The sequence below is a fragment of the Carassius carassius genome, chromosome 43 (assembly GCF_963082965.1).
Source record: "Carassius carassius chromosome 43, fCarCar2.1, whole genome shotgun sequence".
Classification (NCBI taxonomy): Eukaryota; Metazoa; Chordata; class Actinopteri; order Cypriniformes; family Cyprinidae; genus Carassius; species Carassius carassius.
In genome coordinates, this window is record NC_081797.1 from 25,358,954 (window position 1) to 25,378,932 (window position 19,979).

Sequence of the window (19,979 nt, forward strand, 5' to 3'; positions counted from 1 at the left end):
AATGACAGAAAGCTGCTACATTCAATGTTTTAGTGCAAAACTTGCCAAACTGAAAGATGCTTATGTCTAATGAAATAAAATGTTTTTTGCAATGCAGTGAGACAGGTTTTAATGTGTTAGAAGTTATATGCACAAAAACTTATGTTAGAGCTGCTATGCTCAAGATTGTCAGTTTACAGGTTTCTGGGACCACTAATGTTCAAATAGTGCTTATGTTCAAATGAACTGCAAACTAGCCCAAATCTGCTTAAAACGTCTCTCTCAATGAGAGAAAGCTGCTACATTCAATGATTAGTGCAAAACTGGCCAAACTGAAAGATGCTTATGTCTTATCAAATGTAATGTTTTTTACAATGCAGTAAAACAGTTTTTAATGTGTTAGAAGTTATATGCACAAAATCTTATGTTAGAGCTTCAATGCTCAAGATTGTCACTTTACAGGTTTCTGGGACCACTAATGTTCAAATAGTGCTTCTGTTCAAATGAACTGCAAACTAGGCCAAATCTGCTTAAAACCGTCTCTCTCAATGAGAGAAAGCTGCTACATTCAATGTTTAGTGCAAAACTTGCCAAACTGAAAGATGATTATGTCTAATGAAATAACATGTTTTTTGCAATGCAGTGAGACAGGTTTTAATGTGTTAGAAGTTATATGCACAAAAACTTATGTTAGAGCTGCAATGCTCAAGATTGTCAGTTTACAGGTTTCTGGGACCACTAATGTTCAAATAGTGCTTCTGTTGAAATGAACTGCAAACTAGCCCAAATCTGCTTAAAACCTTCTCTCACAATGAGAGAAAGCTGCTACATTCAATGTTTAGTGCAAAACTTGCCAAACTGAAAGATGATTATGTCTAATGAAATAAAATGTTTTTTGCAATGCAGTGAGACAGGTTTTAATGTGTTAGAAGTTATATGCACAAAAACTTATGTTAGAGCTGCAATGCTCAAGATTGTCAGTTTACAGGTTTCTGGGACCACTAATGTTCAAATAGTGCTTATGTTCAAATGAACTGCAAACTAGCCCAAATCTGCTTATAACGTCTCTCTCAATGAGAGAAAGCTGCTACATTCAATGATTAGTGCAAAACTGGCCAAACTGAAAGATGCTTATGTCTTATCAAATATAATGTTTTTTACAATGCAGTAAAACAGTTTTTAATGTGTTAGAAGTTATATGCACAAAATCTTATGTTAGAGCTTCAATGCTCAAGATTGTCAGTTTACAGGTTTCTGGTACCACTAATGTTCAAATAGTGCTTATGTTCAAATGAACTGCAAACTAGCCCAAATCTGCTTAAAACGTCTCTCTCAATGAGAGAAAGCTGCTACATTCAATGATTAGTGCAAAACTGGCCAAACTGAAAGATGCTTATGTCTTATCAAATATAATGTTTTTTACAATGCAGTAAAACAGTTTTTAATGTGTTAGAAGTTATATGCACAAAATCTTATGTTAGAGCTTCAATGCTCAAGATTGTCAGTTTACAGGTTTCTGGGACCACTAATGTTCAAATAGTGCTTCTGTTCAAATGAACTGCAAACTAGCCCAAATCTGCTTAAAACGTCTCTCTCAATGAGAGAAAGCTGCTACATTCAATGATTAGTGCAAAACTGGCCAAACTGAAAGATGCTTATGTCTTATCAAATATAATGTTTTTTACAATGCAGTAAAACAGTTTTTAATGTGTTAGAAGTTATATGCACAAAATCTTATGTTAGAGCTTCAATGCTCAAGATTGTCAGTTTACAGGTTTCTGGGACCACTAATGTTCAAATAGTGCTTCTGTTCAAATGAACTGCAAACTAGCCCAAATCTGCTTAAAACCGTCTCTCTCAATGAGAGAAAGCTGCTACATTGAATGTTTAGTGCAAAACTTGCCAAACTGAAAGATGATTATGTCTAATGAAATAAAATGTTTTTTTGCAATGCAGTGAGACAGTTTTTAATGTGTTAGAAGTTATATGCACAAAAACTTATGTTAGAGCTGCTATGCTCAAGATTGTCAGTTTACAGGTTTCTGGGACCACTAATGTTCAAATAGTGCTTATGTTCAAATGAACTGCAAACTAGCCCAAATCTGCTTAAAACGTCTCTCTAATGAGAGAAAGCTGCTACATTCAATGATTAGTGCAAAACTGGCCAAACTGAAAGATGCTTATGTCTTATCAAATATAATGTTTTTTACAATGCAGTAAAACAGTTTTTAATGTGTTAGAAGTTATATGCACAAAATCTTATGTTAGAGCTTCAATGCTCAAGATTGTCAGTTTACAGGTTTCTGGGACCACTAATGTTCAAATAGTGCTTCTGTTCAAATGAATTGCAAACTAGCCCAAATCTGCTTAAAACCGTCTCTCTCAATAAGAGAAAGCTGGTACATTCAATGTTTAGTGCAAAACTTGCCAAACTGAAAGATGCTTATGTCTTATCAAATGTAATGTTTTTTACAATGCAGTAAAACAGTGTTTAATGTGTTAGAAGTTATATGCACAAAATCTTATGTTAGAGCTTCAATGCTCAAGATTGTCAGTTTACAGGTTTCTGGGACCACTAATGTTCAAATAGTGCTTCTGTTGAAATGAACTGCAAACTAGCCCAAATCTGCTTAAAACCTTCTCTCACAATGAGAGAAAGCTGCTACATTCAATGTTTAGTGCAAAACTTGCCAAACTGAAAGATGATTATGTCTAATGAAATAAAATGTTTTTTGCAATGCAGTGAGACAGTTTTTAATGTGTTAGAAGTTATATGCACAAAAACGTATGTTAGAGCTGCAATGCTCAAGATTGTCAGTTTACAGGTTTCTGGGACCACTAATGTTCAAATAGTGCTTCTGTTCAAATGAACTACAACCTAGCCCAAATCTGCTTAAAACAGTCTCTCTCAATGAGAGAAAGCTGCTACATTCAATGTTTAGTGCAAAACTTGCCAAACTGAAAGATGCTTATGTCTTATCAAATATAATGTTTTTTACAATGCAGTAAAACAGTTTTTAATGTGTTAGAAGTTATATGCACAAAATCTTATGTTAGAGCTTCAATGCTCAAGATTGTCAGTTTACAGGTTTCTGGGACCACTAATGTTCAAATAGTGCTTCTGTTCAAATGAATTGCAAACTAGCCCAAATCTGCTTAAAACCGTCTCTCTCAATAAGAGAAAGCTGGTACATTCAATGTTTAGTGCAAAACTTGCCAAACTGAAAGATGCTTATGTCTTATCAAATGTAATGTTTTTTACAATGCAGTAAAACAGTGTTTAATGTGTTAGAAGTTATATGCACAAAATCTTATGTTAGAGCTTCAATGCTCAAGATTGTCAGTTTACAGGTTTCTGGGACCACTAATGTTCAAATAGTGCTTCTGTTGAAATGAACTGCAAACTAGCCCAAATCTGCTTAAAACCTTCTCTCACAATGAGAGAAAGCTGCTACATTCAATGTTTAGTGCAAAACTTGCCAAACTGAAAGATGATTATGTCTAATGAAATAAAATGTTTTTTGCAATGCAGTGAGACAGTTTTTAATGTGTTAGAAGTTATATGCACAAAAACGTATGTTAGAGCTGCAATGCTCAAGATTGTCAGTTTACAGGTTTCTGGGACCACTAATGTTCAAATAGTGCTTCTGTTCAAATGAACTACAACCTAGCCCAAATCTGCTTAAAACAGTCTCTCTCAATGAGAGAAAGCTGCTACATTCAATGTTTAGTGCAAAACTTGCCAAACTGAAAGATGCTTATGTCTTATCAAATGTAATGTTTTTTACAATGCAGTAAAACAGTGTTTAATGTGTTAGAAGTTATATGCACAAAATCTTATGTTAGAGCTTCAATGCTCAAGATTGTCAGTTTACAGGTTTCTGGGACCACTAATGTTCAAATAGTGCTTCTGTTCAAATGAACTGCAAACTAGCCCAAATCTGCTTAAAACGTCTCTCTCAATGAGAGAAAGCTGCTACATTCAATGATTAGTGCAAAACTGGCCAAACTGAAAGATGCTTATGTCTTATCAAAGATAATGTTTTTTACAATGCAGTAAAACAGTTTTTAATGTGTTAGAAGTTATATGCACAAAATCTTATGTTAGAGCTTCAATGCTCAAGATTGTCAGTTTACAGGTTTCTGGGACCACCAATGTTCAAATAGTGCTTCTGTTCAAATGAACTGCAAACTAGCCCAAATCTGCTTAACACAGTCTCTCTCAATGACAGAAAGCTGCTACATTCAATGTTTTAGTGCAAAACTTGCCAAACTGAAAGATGCTTATGTCTAATGAAATAAAATGTTTTTTGCAATGCAGTGAGACAGTTTTTAATGTGTTAGAAGTTATATGCACAAAAACTTATGTTAGAGCTTCAATGCTCAAGATTGTCAGTTTACAGGTTTCTGGGACCACTAATGTTCAAATAGTGCTTCTGTTCAAATGAACTGCAAACTAGCCCAAATCTGCTTAAAACAGTCTCTCTCAATGACAGAAAGCTGCTACATTCAATGTTTTAGTGCAAAACTTGCCAAACTGAAAGATGCTTATGTCTAATGAAATAAAATGTTTTTTGCAATGCAGTGAGACAGGTTTTAATGTGTTAGCAGTTATATGCACAAAATCTTATGTTAGAGCTTCAATGCTCAAGATTGTCAGTTTACAGGTTTCTGGGACCACCAATGTTCAAATAGTGCTTCTGTTCAAATGAACTGCAAACTAGCCCAAATCTGCTTAAAAAAATCTCTCTCTCAATGAAGGAAAGCTGCTACATTCAATGTTTTAGTGCAAAACTTGCCAAACTGAAAGATGCTTATGTCTAATGAAATAAAATGTTTTTTGCAATGCAGTGAGACAGTTTTTAATGTGTTAGAAGTTATATGCACAAAAACTTATGTTAGAGCTTCAATGCTCAAGATTGTCAGTTTACAGGTTTCTGGGACCACTAATGTTCAAATAGTGCTTCTGTTCAAATGAACTGCAAACTAGCCCAAATCTGCTTAAAACCGTCTCTCTCAATGAGAGAAAGCTGCTACATTCAATGTTTAGTGCTAAACTTGCCAAACTGAAAGATGCTTATGTCTTATCAAATGTAATGTTTTTTACAATGCAGTAAAACAGTGTTTAATGTGTTAGAAGTTATATGCACAAAATCTTATGTTAGAGCTTCAATGCTCAAGATTGTCAGTTTACAGGCTTCTGGGACCACTAATGTTCAAATAGTGCTTCTGTTCAAATGAACTGCAAACTAGCCCAAATCTGCTTAAAACCGTCTCTCTCAATGAGAGAAAGCTGCTACATTGAATGTTTAGTGCAAAACTTGCCAAACTGAAAGATGATTATGTCTAATGAAATAAAATGTTTTTTGCAATGCAGTGAGACAGTTTTTAATGTGTTAGAAGTTATATGCACAAAAACTTATGTTAGAGTTGCTATGCTCAAGATTGTCAGTTTACAGGTTTCTGGGACCACTAATGTTCAAATAGTGCTTATGTTCAAATGAACTGCAAACTAGCCCAAATCTGCTTAAAACGTCTCTCTCAATGAGAGAAAGCTGCTACATTCAATGATTAGTGCAAAACTGGCCAAACTGAAAGATGCTTATGTCTTATCAAATATAATGTTTTTTACAATGCAGTAAAACAGTTTTTAATGTGTTAGAAGTTATATGCAAAAAATCTTATGTTAGAGCTGCAATGCTCAAGATTGTCAGTTTACAGGTTTCTGGGACCACTAATGTTCAAATAGTGCTTCTGTTCAAATGAACTGCAAACTAGCCCAAATCTGCTTAAAACATCTCTCTCAATGACAGAAAGCTGCTACATTCAATGTTTAGTGCAAAACTTGCCAAACTGAAAGATGCTTATGTCTAATGAAATAAAATGTTGTTTGCAATGCAGTGAGACAGTTTTTAATGTGTTAGAAGTTATATGCACAAAAACTTATGTTAGAGCTTCAATGCTCAAGATTGTCAGTTTACAGGTTTCTGGGACCACTAATGTTCAAATAGTGCTTCTGTTCAAATGAACTGCAAACTAGCCCAAATCTGCTTAAAACGTCTCTCTCAATGAGAGAAAGCTGCTACATTCAATGATTAGTGCAAAACTGGCCAAACTGAAAGATGCTTATGTCTTATCAAATATAATGTTTTTTACAATGCAGTAAAACAGTTTTTAATGTGTTAGAAGTTATATGCACAAACTCTTATGTTAGAGCTTCAATGCTCAAGGTTGTCAGTTTACAGGTTTCTGGGACCACTAATGTTCAAATAGTGCTTCTGTTCAAATGAACTGCAAACTAGCCCAAATCTGCTTAAAACAGTCTCTCTCAATGACAGAAAGCTGCTACATTCAATGTTTTAGTGCAAAACTTGCCAAACTGAAAGATGCTTATGTCTAATGAAATAAAATGTTTTTTGCAATGCAGTGAGACAGTTTTTAATGTGTTAGAAGTTATATGCACAAAAACTTATGTTAGAGCTTCAATGCTCAAGATTGTCAGTTTACAGGTTTCTGGGACCACTAATGTTCAAATAGTGCTTCTGTTCAAATGAACTGCAAACTAGCCCAAATCTGCTTAAAACAGTCTCTCTCAATGACAGAAAGCTGCTACATTCAATGTTTTAGTGCAAAACTTGCCAAACTGAAAGATGCTTATGTCTAATGAAATAAAATGTTTTTTGCAATGCAGTGAGACAGGTTTTAATGTGTTAGAAGTTATATGCACAAAAACTTATGTTAGAGCTGCTATGCTCAAGATTGTCAGTTTACAGGTTTCTGGGACCACTAATGTTCAAATAGTGCTTATGTTCAAATGAACTGCAAACTAGCCCAAATCTACTTAAAACGTCTCTCTCAATGAGAGAAAGCTGCTACATTCAATGATTAGTGCAAAACTGGCCAAACTGAAAGATGCTTATGTCTTATCAAATGTAATGTTTTTTACAATGCAGTAAAACAGTTTTTAATGTGTTAGAAGTTATATGCACAAAATCTTATGTTAGAGCTTCAATGCTCAAGATTGTCAGTTTACAGGTTTCTGGGACCACTAATGTTCAAATAGTGCTTCTGTTCAAATGAACTGCAAACTAGGCCAAATCTGCTTAAAACCGTCTCTCTCAATGAGAGAAAGCTGCTACATTCAATGTTTAGTGCAAAACTTGCCAAACTGAAAGATGATTATGTCTAATGAAATAACATGTTTTTTGCAATGCAGTGAGACAGGTTTTAATGTGTTAGAAGTTATATGCACAAAAACTTATGTTAGAGCTGCAATGCTCAAGATTGTCAGTTTACAGGTTTCTGGGACCACTAATGTTCAAATAATGCTTCTGTTGAAATGAACTGCAAACTAGCCCAAATCTGCTTAAAACCTTCTCTCACAATGAGAGAAAGCTGCTACATTCAATGTTTAGTGCAAAACTTGCCAAACTGAAAGATGATTATGTCTAATGAAATAAAATGTTTTTTGCAATGCAGTGAGACAGGTTTTAATGTGTTAGAAGTTATATGCACAAAAACTTATGTTAGAGCTGCAATGATCAAGATTGTCAGTTTACAGGTTTCTGGGACCACTAATGTTCAAATAGTGCTTATGTTCAAATGAACTGCAAACTAGCCCACATCTGCTTATAACGTCTCTCTCAATGAGAGAAAGCTGCTACATTCAATGATTAGTGCAAAACTGGCCAAACTGAAAGATGCTTATGTCTTATCAAATATAATGTTTTTTACAATGCAGTAAAACAGTTTTTAATGTGTTAGAAGTTATATGCACAAAATCTTATGTTAGAGCTTCAATGCTCAAGATTGTCAGTTTACAGGTTTCTGGGACCACTAATGTTCAAATAGTGCTTCTGTTCAAATGAACTGCAAACTAGCCCAAATCTGCTTAAAACAGTCTCTCTCAATGACAGAAAGCTGCTACATTCAATGTTTTAGTGCAAAACTTGCCAAACTGAAAAATGCTTATGTCTAATGAAATAAAATGTTTTTTGCAATGCAGTGAGACAGGTTTTAATGTGTTAGAAGTTATATGCACAAAAACTTATGTTAGAGCTGCAATGCTCAAGATTGTCAGTTTACAGGTTTCTGGGACCACTAATGTTCAAATAGTGCTTCTGTTGAAATGAACTGCAAACTAGCCCAAATCTGCTTAAAACCTTCTCTCACAATGAGAGAAAGCTGCTACATTCAATGTTTAGTGCAAAACTTGCCAAACTGAAAGATGATTATGTCTAATGAAATAAAATGTTTTTTGCAATGCAGTGAGACAGGTTTTAATGTGTTAGAAGTTATATGCACAAAAACTTATGTTAGAGCTGCAATGCTCAAGATTGTCAGTTTACAGGTTTCTGGGACCACTAATGTTCAAATAGTGCTTCTGTTCAAATGAACTGCAAACTAGCCCAAATCTGCTTATAACGTCTCTCTCAATGAGAGAAAGCTGCTACATTCAATGATTAGTGCAAAACTGGCCAAACTGAAAGATGCTTATGTCTTATCAAATATAATGTTTTTTACAATGCAGTAAAACAGTTTTTAATGTGTTAGAAGTTATATGCACAAAGACTTATGTTAGAGCTTCAATGCTCAAGATTGTCAGTTTACAGGTTTCTGGGACCACTAATGTTCAAATAGTGCTTCTGTTCAAATGAACTGCAAACTAGCCCAAATCTGCTTAAAACGTCTCTCTCAATGAGAGAAAGCTGCTACATTCAATGATTAATGCAAAACTGGCCAAACTGAAAGATGCTTATGTCTTATCAAATATAATGTTTTTTACAATGCAGTAAAACAGTTTTTAATGTGTTAGAAGTTATATGCACAAAATCTTATGTTAGAGCTGCTATGCTCAAGATTGTCAGTTTACAGGTTTCTGGGACCACTAATGTTCAAATAGTGCTTATGTTCAAATGAACTGCAAACTAGCCCAAATCTGCTTAAAACGTCTCTCTAATGAGAGAAAGCTGCTACATTCAATGATTAGTGCAAAACTGGCCAAACTGAAAGATGCTTATGTCTTATCAAATATAATGTTTTTTACAATGCAGTAAAACAGTTTTTAATGTGTTAGAAGTTATATGCACAAAATCTTATGTTAGAGCTTCAATGCTCAAGATTGTCAGTTTACAGGTTTCTGGGACCACTAATGTTCAAATAGTGCTTCTGTTCAAATGAACTGCAAACTAGCCCAAATCTGCTTAAAACAGTCTCTCTCAATGACAGAAAGCTGCTACATTCAATGTTTTAGTGCAAAACTTGCCAAACTGAAAAATGCTTATGTCTAATGAAATAAAATGTTTTTTGCAATGCAGTGAGACAGGTTTTAATGTGTTAGAAGTTATATGCACAAAAACTTATGTTAGAGCTGCAATGCTCAAGATTGTCAGTTTACAGGTTTCTGGGACCACTAATGTTCAAATAGTGCTTCTGTTGAAATGAACTGCAAACTAGCCCAAATCTGCTTAAAACCTTCTCTCACAATGAGAGAAAGCTGCTACATTCAATGTTTAGTGCAAAACTTGCCAAACTGAAAGATGATTATGTCTAAGGAAATAAAATGTTTTTTTGCAATGCAGTGAGACAGTTTTTAATGTGTTAGAAGTTATATGCACAAAAACTTATGTTAGAGCTGCTATGCTCAAGATTGTCAGTTTACAGGTTTCTGGGACCACTAATGTTCAAATAGTGCTTATGTTCAAATGAACTGCAAACTAGCCCAAATCTGCTTAAAACGTCTCTCTAATGAGAGAAAGCTGCTACATTCAATGATTAGTGCAAAACTGGCCAAACTGAAAGATGCTTATGTCTTATCAAATATAATGTTTTTTACAATGCAGTAAAACAGTTTTTAATGTGTTAGAAGTTATATGCACAAAATCTTATGTTAGAGCTTCAATGCTCAAGATTGTCAGTTTACAGGTTTCTGGGACCACTAATGTTCAAATAGTGCTTCTGTTCAAATGAACTGCAAACTAGCCCAAATCTGCTTAAAACAGTCTCTCTCAATGACAGAAAGCTGCTACATTCAATGTTTTAGTGCAAAACTTGCCAAACTGAAAAATGCTTATGTCTAATGAAATAAAATGTTTTTTGCAATGCAGTGAGACAGGTTTTAATGTGTTAGAAGTTATATGCACAAAAACTTATGTTAGAGCTGCAATGCTCAAGATTGTCAGTTTACAGGTTTCTGGGACCACTAATGTTCAAATAGTGCTTCTGTTGAAATGAACTGCAAACTAGCCCAAATCTGCTTAAAACCTTCTCTCACAATGAGAGAAAGCTGCTACATTCAATGTTTAGTGCAAAACTTGCCAAACTGAAAGATGATTATGTCTAATGAAATAAAATGTTTTTTGCAATGCAGTGAGACAGGTTTTAATGTGTTAGAAGTTATATGCACAAAAACTTATGTTAGAGCTGCAATGCTCAAGATTGTCAGTTTACAGGTTTCTGGGACCACTAATGTTCAAATAGTGCTTCTGTTCAAATGAACTGCAAACTAGCCCAAATCTGCTTATAACGTCTCTCTCAATGAGAGAAAGCTGCTACATTCAATGATTAGTGCAAAACTGGCCAAACTGAAAGATGCTTATGTCTTATCAAATATAATGTTTTTTACAATGCAGTAAAACAGTTTTTAATGTGTTAGAAGTTATATGCACAAAGACTTATGTTAGAGCTTCAATGCTCAAGATTGTCAGTTTACAGGTTTCTGGGACCACTAATGTTCAAATAGTGCTTCTGTTCAAATGAACTGCAAACTAGCCCAAATCTGCTTAAAACGTCTCTCTCAATGAGAGAAAGCTGCTACATTCAATGATTAATGCAAAACTGGCCAAACTGAAAGATGCTTATGTCTTATCAAATATAATGTTTTTTACAATGCAGTAAAACAGTTTTTAATGTGTTAGAAGTTATATGCACAAAATCTTATGTTAGAGCTTCAATGCTCAAGATTGTCAGTTTACAGGTTTCTGGGACCACTAATGTTCAAATAGTGCTTCTGTTCAAATGAACTGCAAACTAGCCCAAATCTGCTTAAAACGTCTCTCTCAATGAGAGAAAGCTGCTACATTCAATGATTAGTGCAAAACTGGCCAAACTGAAAGATGCTTATGTCTTATCAAATATAATGTTTTTTACAATGCAGTAAAACAGTTTTTAATGTGTTAGAAGTTATATGCACAAAATCTTATGTTAGAGCTTCAATGCTCAAGATTGTCAGTTTACAGGTTTCTGGGACCACTAATGTTCAAATAGTGCTTCTGTTCAAATGAACTGCAAACTAGCCCAAATCTGCTTAAAACCGTCTCTCTCAATGAGAGAAAGCTGCTACATTGAATGTTTAGTGCAAAACTTGCCAAACTGAAAGATGATTATGTCTAATGAAATAAAATGTTTTTTTGCAATGCAGTGAGACAGTTTTTAATGTGTTAGAAGTTATATGCACAAAAACTTATGTTAGAGCTGCTATGCTCAAGATTGTCAGTTTACAGGTTTCTGGGACCACTAATGTTCAAATAGTGCTTATGTTCAAATGAACTGCAAACTAGCCCAAATCTGCTTAAAACGTCTCTCTAATGAGAGAAAGCTGCTACATTCAATGATTAGTGCAAAACTGGCCAAACTGAAAGATGCTTATGTCTTATCAAATATAATGTTTTTTACAATGCAGTAAAACAGTTTTTAATGTGTTAGAAGTTATATGCACAAAATCTTATGTTAGAGCTTCAATGCTCAAGATTGTCAGTTTACAGGTTTCTGGGACCACTAATGTTCAAATAGTGCTTCTGTTCAAATGAATTGCAAACTAGCCCAAATCTGCTTAAAACCGTCTCTCTCAATAAGAGAAAGCTGGTACATTCAATGTTTAGTGCAAAACTTGCCAAACTGAAAGATGCTTATGTCTTATCAAATGTAATGTTTTTTACAATGCAGTAAAACAGTGTTTAATGTGTTAGAAGTTATATGCACAAAATCTTATGTTAGAGCTTCAATGCTCAAGATTGTCAGTTTACAGGTTTCTGGGACCACTAATGTTCAAATAGTGCTTCTGTTGAAATGAACTGCAAACTAGCCCAAATCTGCTTAAAACCTTCTCTCACAATGAGAGAAAGCTGCTACATTCAATGTTTAGTGCAAAACTTGCCAAACTGAAAGATGATTATGTCTAATGAAATAAAATGTTTTTTGCAATGCAGTGAGACAGGTTTTAATGTGTTAGAAGTTATATGCACAAAAACTTATGTTAGAGCTTCAATGCTCAAGATTGTCAGTTTACAGGTTTCTGGGACCACCAATGTTCAAATAGTGCTTCTGTTCAAATGAACTGCAAACTAGCCCAAATCTGCTTAACACAGTCTCTCTCAATGACAGAAAGCTGCTACATTCAATGTTTTAGTGCAAAACTTGCCAAACTGAAAGATGCTTATGTCTAATGAAATAAAATGTTTTTTGCAATGCAGTGAGACAGTTTTTAATGTGTTAGAAGTTATATGCACAAAAACTTATGTTAGAGCTTCAATGCTCAAGATTGTCAGTTTACAGGTTTCTGGGACCACTAATGTTCAAATAGTGCTTCTGTTCAAATGAACTGCAAACTAGCCCAAATCTGCTTAAAACAGTCTCTCTCAATGACAGAAAGCTGCTACATTCAATGTTTTAGTGCAAAACTTGCCAAACTGAAAGATGCTTATGTCTAATGAAATAAAATGTTTTTTGCAATGCAGTGAGACAGGTTTTAATGTGTTAGAAGTTATATGCACAAAATCTTATGTTAGAGCTTCAATGCTCAAGATTGTCAGCTTACAGGTTTCTGGGACCACCAATGTTCAAATAGTGCTTCTGTTCAAATGAACTGCAAACTAGCCCAAATCTGCTTAAAACCGTCTCTCTCAATGAGAGAAAGCTGCTACATTCAATGTTTAGTGCTAAACTTGCCAAACTGAAAGATGCTTATGTCTTATCAAATGTAATGTTTTTTACAATGCAGTAAAACAGTGTTTAATGTGTTAGAAGTTATATGCACAAAATCTTATGTTAGAGCTTCAATGCTCAAGATTGTCAGTTTACAGGCTTCTGGGAGCACTAATGTTCAAATAGTGCTTCTGTTCAAATGAACTGCAAACTAGCCCAAATCTGCTTAAAACCGTCTCTCTCAATGAGAGAAAGCTGCTACATTGAATGTTTAGTGCAAAACTTGCCAAACTGAAAGATGATTATGTCTAATGAAATAAAATGTTTTTTGCAATGCAGTGAGACAGTTTTTAATGTGTTAGAAGTTATATGCACAAAAACTTATGTTAGAGTTGCTATGCTCAAGATTGTCAGTTTACAGGTTTCTGGGACCACTAATGTTCAAATAGTGCTTATGTTCAAATGAACTGCAAACTAGCCCAAATCTGCTTAAAACGTCTCTCTCAATGAGAGAAAGCTGCTACATTCAATGATTAGTGCAAAACTGGCCAAACTGAAAGATGCTTATGTCTTATCAAATATAATGTTTTTTACAATGCAGTAAAACAGTTTTTAATGTGTTAGAAGTTATATGCACAAAATCTTATGTTAGAGCTTCAATGCTCAAGATTGTCAGTTTACAGGTTTCTGGTACCACTAATGTTCAAATAGTGCTTATGTTCAAATGAACTGCAAACTAGCCCAAATCTGCTTAAAACGTCTCTCTCAATGAGAGAAAGCTGCTACATTCAATGATTAGTGCAAAACTGGCCAAACTGAAAGATGCTTATGTCTTATCAAATATAATGTTTTTTACAATGCAGTAAAACAGTTTTTAATGTGTTAGAAGTTATATGCACAAAATCTTATGTTAGAGCTTCAATGCTCAAGATTGTCAGTTTACAGGTTTCTGGGACCACCAATGTTCAAATAGTGCTTCTGTTCAAATGAACTGCAAACTAGCCCAAATCTGCTTAAAACAGTCTCTCTCAATGACAGAAAGCTGCTACATTCAATGTTTTAGTGCAAAACTTGCCAAACCTGAAAGATGCTTATGTCTAATGAAATAAAATGTTTTTTGCAATGCAGTGAGACAGTTTTTAATGTGTTAGAAGTTATAAGCACAAAAACTTATGTTAGAGCTGCAATGCTCAAGATTGTCAGTTTACAGGTTTCTGGGACCACTAATGTTCAAATAGTGCTTCTGTTGAAATGAACTGCAAACTAGCCCAAATCGGCTTAAAACCTTCTCTCACAATGAGAGAAAGCTGCTACATTCAATGTTTAGTGCAAAACTTGCCAAACTGAAAGATGATTATGTCTAATGAAATAAAATGTTTTTTGCAATGCAGTGAGACAGGTTTTAATGTGTTAGAAGTTATATGCACAAAAACTTATGTTAGAGCTGCAATGCTCAAGATTGTCAGTTTACAGGTTTCTGGGACCACTAATGTTCAAATAGTGCTTATGTTCAAATGAACTGCAAACTAGCCCAAATCTGCTTATAACGTCTCTCTCAATGAGAGAAAGCTGCTACATTCAATGATTAGTGCAAAACTGGCCAAACTGAAAGATGATTATGTCTTATCAAATATAATGTTTTTTACAATGCAGTAAAACAGTGTTTAATGTGTTAGAAGTTATATGCACAAAATCTTATGTTAGAGCTTCAATGCTCAAGATTGTCAGTTTACAGGTTTCTGGGACCACTAATGTTCAAATAGTGCTTCTGTTCAAATGAACTGCAAACTAGCCCAAATCTGCTTAAAACGTCTCTCTCAATGAGAGAAAGCTGCTACATTCAATGATTAGTGCAAAACTGGCCAAACTGAAAGATGCTTATGTCTTATCAAATATAATGTTTTTTACAATGCAGTAAAACAGTTTTTAATGTGTTAGAAGTTATATGCACAAAATCTTATGTTAGAGCTTCAATGCTCAAGATTGTCAGTTTACAGGTTTCTGGGACCACCAATGTTCAAATAGTGCTTCTGTTCAAATGAACTGCAAACTAGCCCAAATCTGCTTAAAAAAATCTCTCTCTCAATGAAGGAAAGCTGCTACATTCAATGTTTTAGTGCAAAACTTGCCAAACTAAAAGATGCTTATGTCTAATGAAATAAAATGTTTTTTGCAATGCAGTGAGACAGTTTTTAATATGTTAGAAGTTATATGCACAAAAACTTATGTTAGAGCTTCAATGCTCAAGATTGTCAGTTTACAGGTTTCTGGGACCACTAATGTTTAAATAGTGCTTCTGTTCAAATGAACTGCAAACTAGCCCAAATCTGCTTAAAACCGTCTCTCTCAATGAGAGAAAGCTGCTACATTCAATGTTTAGTGCTAAACTTGCCAAACTGAAAGATGCTTATGTCTTATCAAATGTAATGTTTTTTACAATGCAGTAAAACAGTGTTTAATGTGTTAGAAGTTATATGCACAAAATCTTATGTTAGAGCTTCAATGCTCAAGATTGTCAGTTTACAGGCTTCTGGGACCACTAATGTTCAAATAGTGCTTCTGTTCAAATGAACTGCAAACTAGCCCAAATCTGCTTAAAACCGTCTCTCTCAATGAGAGAAAGCTGCTACATTGAATGTTTAGTGCAAAACTTGCCAAACTGAAAGATGATTATGTCTAATGAAATAAAATGTTTTTTGCAATGCAGTGAGACAGTTTTTAATGTGTTAGAAGTTATATGCACAAAAACTTATGTTAGAGCTGCTATGCTCAAGATTGTCAGTTTACAGGTTTCTGGGACCACTAATGTTCAAATAGTGCTTATGTTCAAATGAACTGCAAACTAGCCCAAATCTGCTTAAAACGTCTCTCTCAATGAGAGAAAGCTGCTACATTCAATGATTAGTGCAAAACTGGCCAAACTGAAAGATGCTTATGTCTTATCAAATATAATGTTTTTTACAATGCAGTAAAACAGTTTTTAATGTGTTAGAAGTTATATGCACAAAATCTTATGTTAGAGCTTCAATGCTCAAGATTGTCAGTTTACAGGTTTCTGGGACCACTAATGTTCAAATAGTGCTTCTGTTCAAATGAACTGCAAACTAGCCCAAATCTGCTTAAAACCGTCTCTCTCAATGAGAGAAAGCTGCTACATTGAATGTTTAGTGCAAAACTTGCCAAACTGAAAGATGATTATGTCTAATGAAATAAAATGTTTTTTGCAATGCAGTGAGACAGTTTTTAATGTGTTAGAAGTTATATGCACAAAAACTTATGTTAGAGTTGCTATGCTCAAGATTGTCAGTTTACAGGTTTCTGGGACCACTAATGTTCAAATAGTGCTTATGTTCAAATGAACTGCAAACTAGCCCAAATCTGCTTAAAACGTCTCTCTCAATGAGAGAAAGCTGCTACATTCAATGATTAGTGCAAAACTGGCCAAACTGAAAGATGCTTATGTCTTATCAAATATAATGTTTTTTACAATGCAGTAAAACAGTTTTTAATGTGTTAGAAGTTATATGCAAAAAATCTTATGTTAGAGCTTCAATGCTCAAGATTGTCAGTTTACAGGTTTCTGGTACCACTAATGTTCAAATAGTGCTTATGTTCAAATGAACTGCAAACTAGCCCAAATCTGCTTAAAACGTCTCTCTCAATGAGAGAAAGCTGCTACATTCAAGGTTTTAGTGCAAAACTTGCCAAACTGAAAGATGCTTATGTCTAATGAAATAAAATGTTTTTTGCAATGCAGTGAGACAGTTTTTAATGTGTTAGAAGTTATATGCACAAAAACTTATGTTAGAGCTTCAATGCTCAAGATTGTCAGTTTACAGGTTTCTGGGACCACTAATGTTCAAATAGTGCTTCTGTTCAAATGAACTGCAAACTAGCCCAAATCTGCTTAAAACAGTCTCTCTCAATGACAGAAAGCTGCTACATTCAATGTTTTAGTGCAAAACTTGCCAAACTGAAAAATGCTTATTTCTAATGAAATAAAATGTTTTTTGCAATGCAGTGAGACAGGTTTTAATGTGTTAGAAGTTATATGCACAAAAACTTATGTTAGAGCTGCAATGCTCAAGATTGTCAGTTTACAGGTTTCTGGGACCACTAATGTTCAAATAGTGCTTCTGTTGAAATGAACTGCAAACTAGCCCAAATCTGCTTAAAACCTTCTCTCACAATGAGAGAAAGCTGCTACATTCAATGTTTAGTGCAAAACTTGCCAAACTGAAAGATGATTATGTCTATTGAAATAAAATGTTTTTTGCAATGCAGTGAGACAGGTTTTAATGTGTTAGAAGTTATATGCACAAAAACTTATGTTAGAGCTGCAATGCTCAAGATTGTCAGTTTACAGGTTTCTGGGACCACTAATGTTCAAATAGTGCTTATGTTCAAATGAACTGCAAACTAGCCCAAATCTGCTTATAACGTCTCTCTCAATGAGAGAAAGCTGCTACATTCAATGATTAGTGCAAAACTGGCCAAACTGAAAGATGCTTATGTCTTATCAAATATAATGTTTTTTTACAATGCAGTAAAACAGTTTTTAATGTGTTAGAAGTTATATGCACAAAATCTTATGTTAGAGCTTCAATGCTCAAGATTGTCAGTTTACAGGTTTCTGGGACCACTAATGTTCAAATAGTGCTTCTGTTCAAATGAACTGCAAACTAGCCCAAATCTGCTTAAAACCGTCTCTCTCAATGAGAGAAAGCTGCTACATTCAATGTTTAGTGCAAAACTTGCCAAACTGAAAGATGCTTATGTCTTATCAAATAAAATGTTGTTTGCAATGCAGTGAGACAGTTTTTAATGTGTTAGAAGTTATATGCACAAAATCTTATGTTAGAGCTTCAATGCTCAAGATTGTCAGTTTACAGGTTTCTGGGACCACTAATGTTCAAATAGTGCTTCTGTTCAAATGAACTGCAAACTAGCCCAAATCTGCTTAAAACGTCTCTCTCAATGAGAGAAAGCTGCTACATTCAATGATTAGTGCAAAACTGGCCAAACTGAAAGATGCTTATGTCTTATCAAAGATAATGTTTTTTACAATGCAGTAAAACAGTTTTTAATGTGTTAGAAGTTATATGCACAAAATCTTATGTTAGAGCTTCAATGCTCAAGATTGTCAGTTTACAGGTTTCTGGGACCACCAATGTTCAAATAGTGCTTCTGTTCAAATGAACTGCAAACTAGCCCAAATCTGCTTAACACAGTCTCTCTCAATGACAGAAAGCTGCTACATTCAATGTTTTAGTGCAAAACTTGCCAAACTGAAAGATGCTTATGTCTAATGAAATAAAATGTTTTTTGCAATGCAGTGAGACAGTTTTTAATGTGTTAGAAGTTATATGCACAAAAACTTATGTTAGAGCTTCAATGCTCAAGATTGTCAGTTTACAGGTTTCTGGGACCACTAATGTTCAAATAGTGCTTCTGTTCAAATGAACTGCAAACTAGCCCAAATCTGCTTAAAACAGTCTCTCTCAATGACAGAAAGCTGCTACATTCAATGTTTTAGTGCAAAACTTGCCAAACTGAAAGATGCTTATGTCTAATGAAATAAAATGTTTTTTGCAATGCAGTGAGACAGGTTTTAATGTGTTAGCAGTTATATGCACAAAATCTTATGTTAGAGCTTCAATGCTCAAGATTGTCAGTTTACAGGTTTCTGGGACCACCAATGTTCAAATAGTGCTTCTGTTCAAATGAACTGCAAACTAGCCCAAATCTGCTTAAAAAAATCTCTCTCTCAATGAAGGAAAGCTGCTACATTCAATGTTTTAGTGCAAAACTTGCCAAACTGAAAGATGCTTATGTCTAATGAAATAAAATGTTTTTTGCAATGCAGTGAGACAGTTTTTAATGTGTTAGAAGTTATATGCACAAAAACTTATGTTAGAGCTTCAATGCTCAAGATTGTCAGTTTACAGGTTTCTGGGACCACTAATGTTCAAATAGTGCTTCTGTTCAAATGAACTGCAAACTAGCCCAAATCTGCTTAAAACCGTCTCTCTCAATGAGAGAAAGCTGCTACATTCAATGTTTAGTGCTAAACTTGCCAAACTGAAAGATGCTTATGTCTTATCAAATGTAATGTTTTTTGCAATGCAGTGAGACAGTTTTTAATGTGTTAGAAGTTATATGCACAAAAACTTATGTTAGAGCTTCAATGCTCAAGATTGTCAGTTTACAGGTTTCTGGGACCACTAATGTTCAAATAGTGCTTCTGTTCAAATGAACTGCAAACTAGCCCAAATCTGCTTAAAACAGTCTCTCTCAATGACAGAAAGCTGCTACATTCAATGTTTTAGTGCAAAACTTGCCAAACTGAAAGATGCTTATGTCTAATGAAATAAAATGTTTTTTGCAATGCAGTGAGACAGGTTTTAATGTGTTAGAAGTTATATGCACAAAAACTTATGTTAGAGCTGCTATGCTCAAGATTGTCAGTTTACAGGTTTCTGGGACCACTAATGTTCAAATAGTGCTTATGTTCAAATGAACTGCAAACTAGCCCAAATCTGCTTAAAACGTCTCTCTCAATGAGAGAAAGCTGCTACATTCAATGATTAGTGCAAAACTGGCCAAACTGAAAGATGCTTATGTCTTATCAAATGTAATGTTTTTTACAATGCAGTAAAACAGTTTTTAATGTGTTAGAAGTTATATGCACAAAATCTTATGTTAGAGCTTCAATGCTCAAGATTGTCAGTTTACAGGTTTCTGGGACCACTAATGTTCAAATAGTGCTTCTGTTCAAATGAACTGCAAACTAGCCCAAATCTGCTTAAAACCGTCTCTCTCAATGAGAGAAAGCTGCTACATTCAATGTTTAGTGCAAAACTTGCCAAACTGAAAGATGATTATGTCTAATGAAATAAAATGTTTTTTGCAATGCAGTGAGACAGGTTTTAATGTGTTAGAAGTTATATGCACAAAAACTTATGTTAGAGCTGCAATGCTCAAGATTGTCAGTTTACAGGTTTCTGGGACCACTAATGTTCAAATAGTGCTTCTGTTCAAATGAACTGCAAACTAGCCCAAATCTGCTTAAAACATCT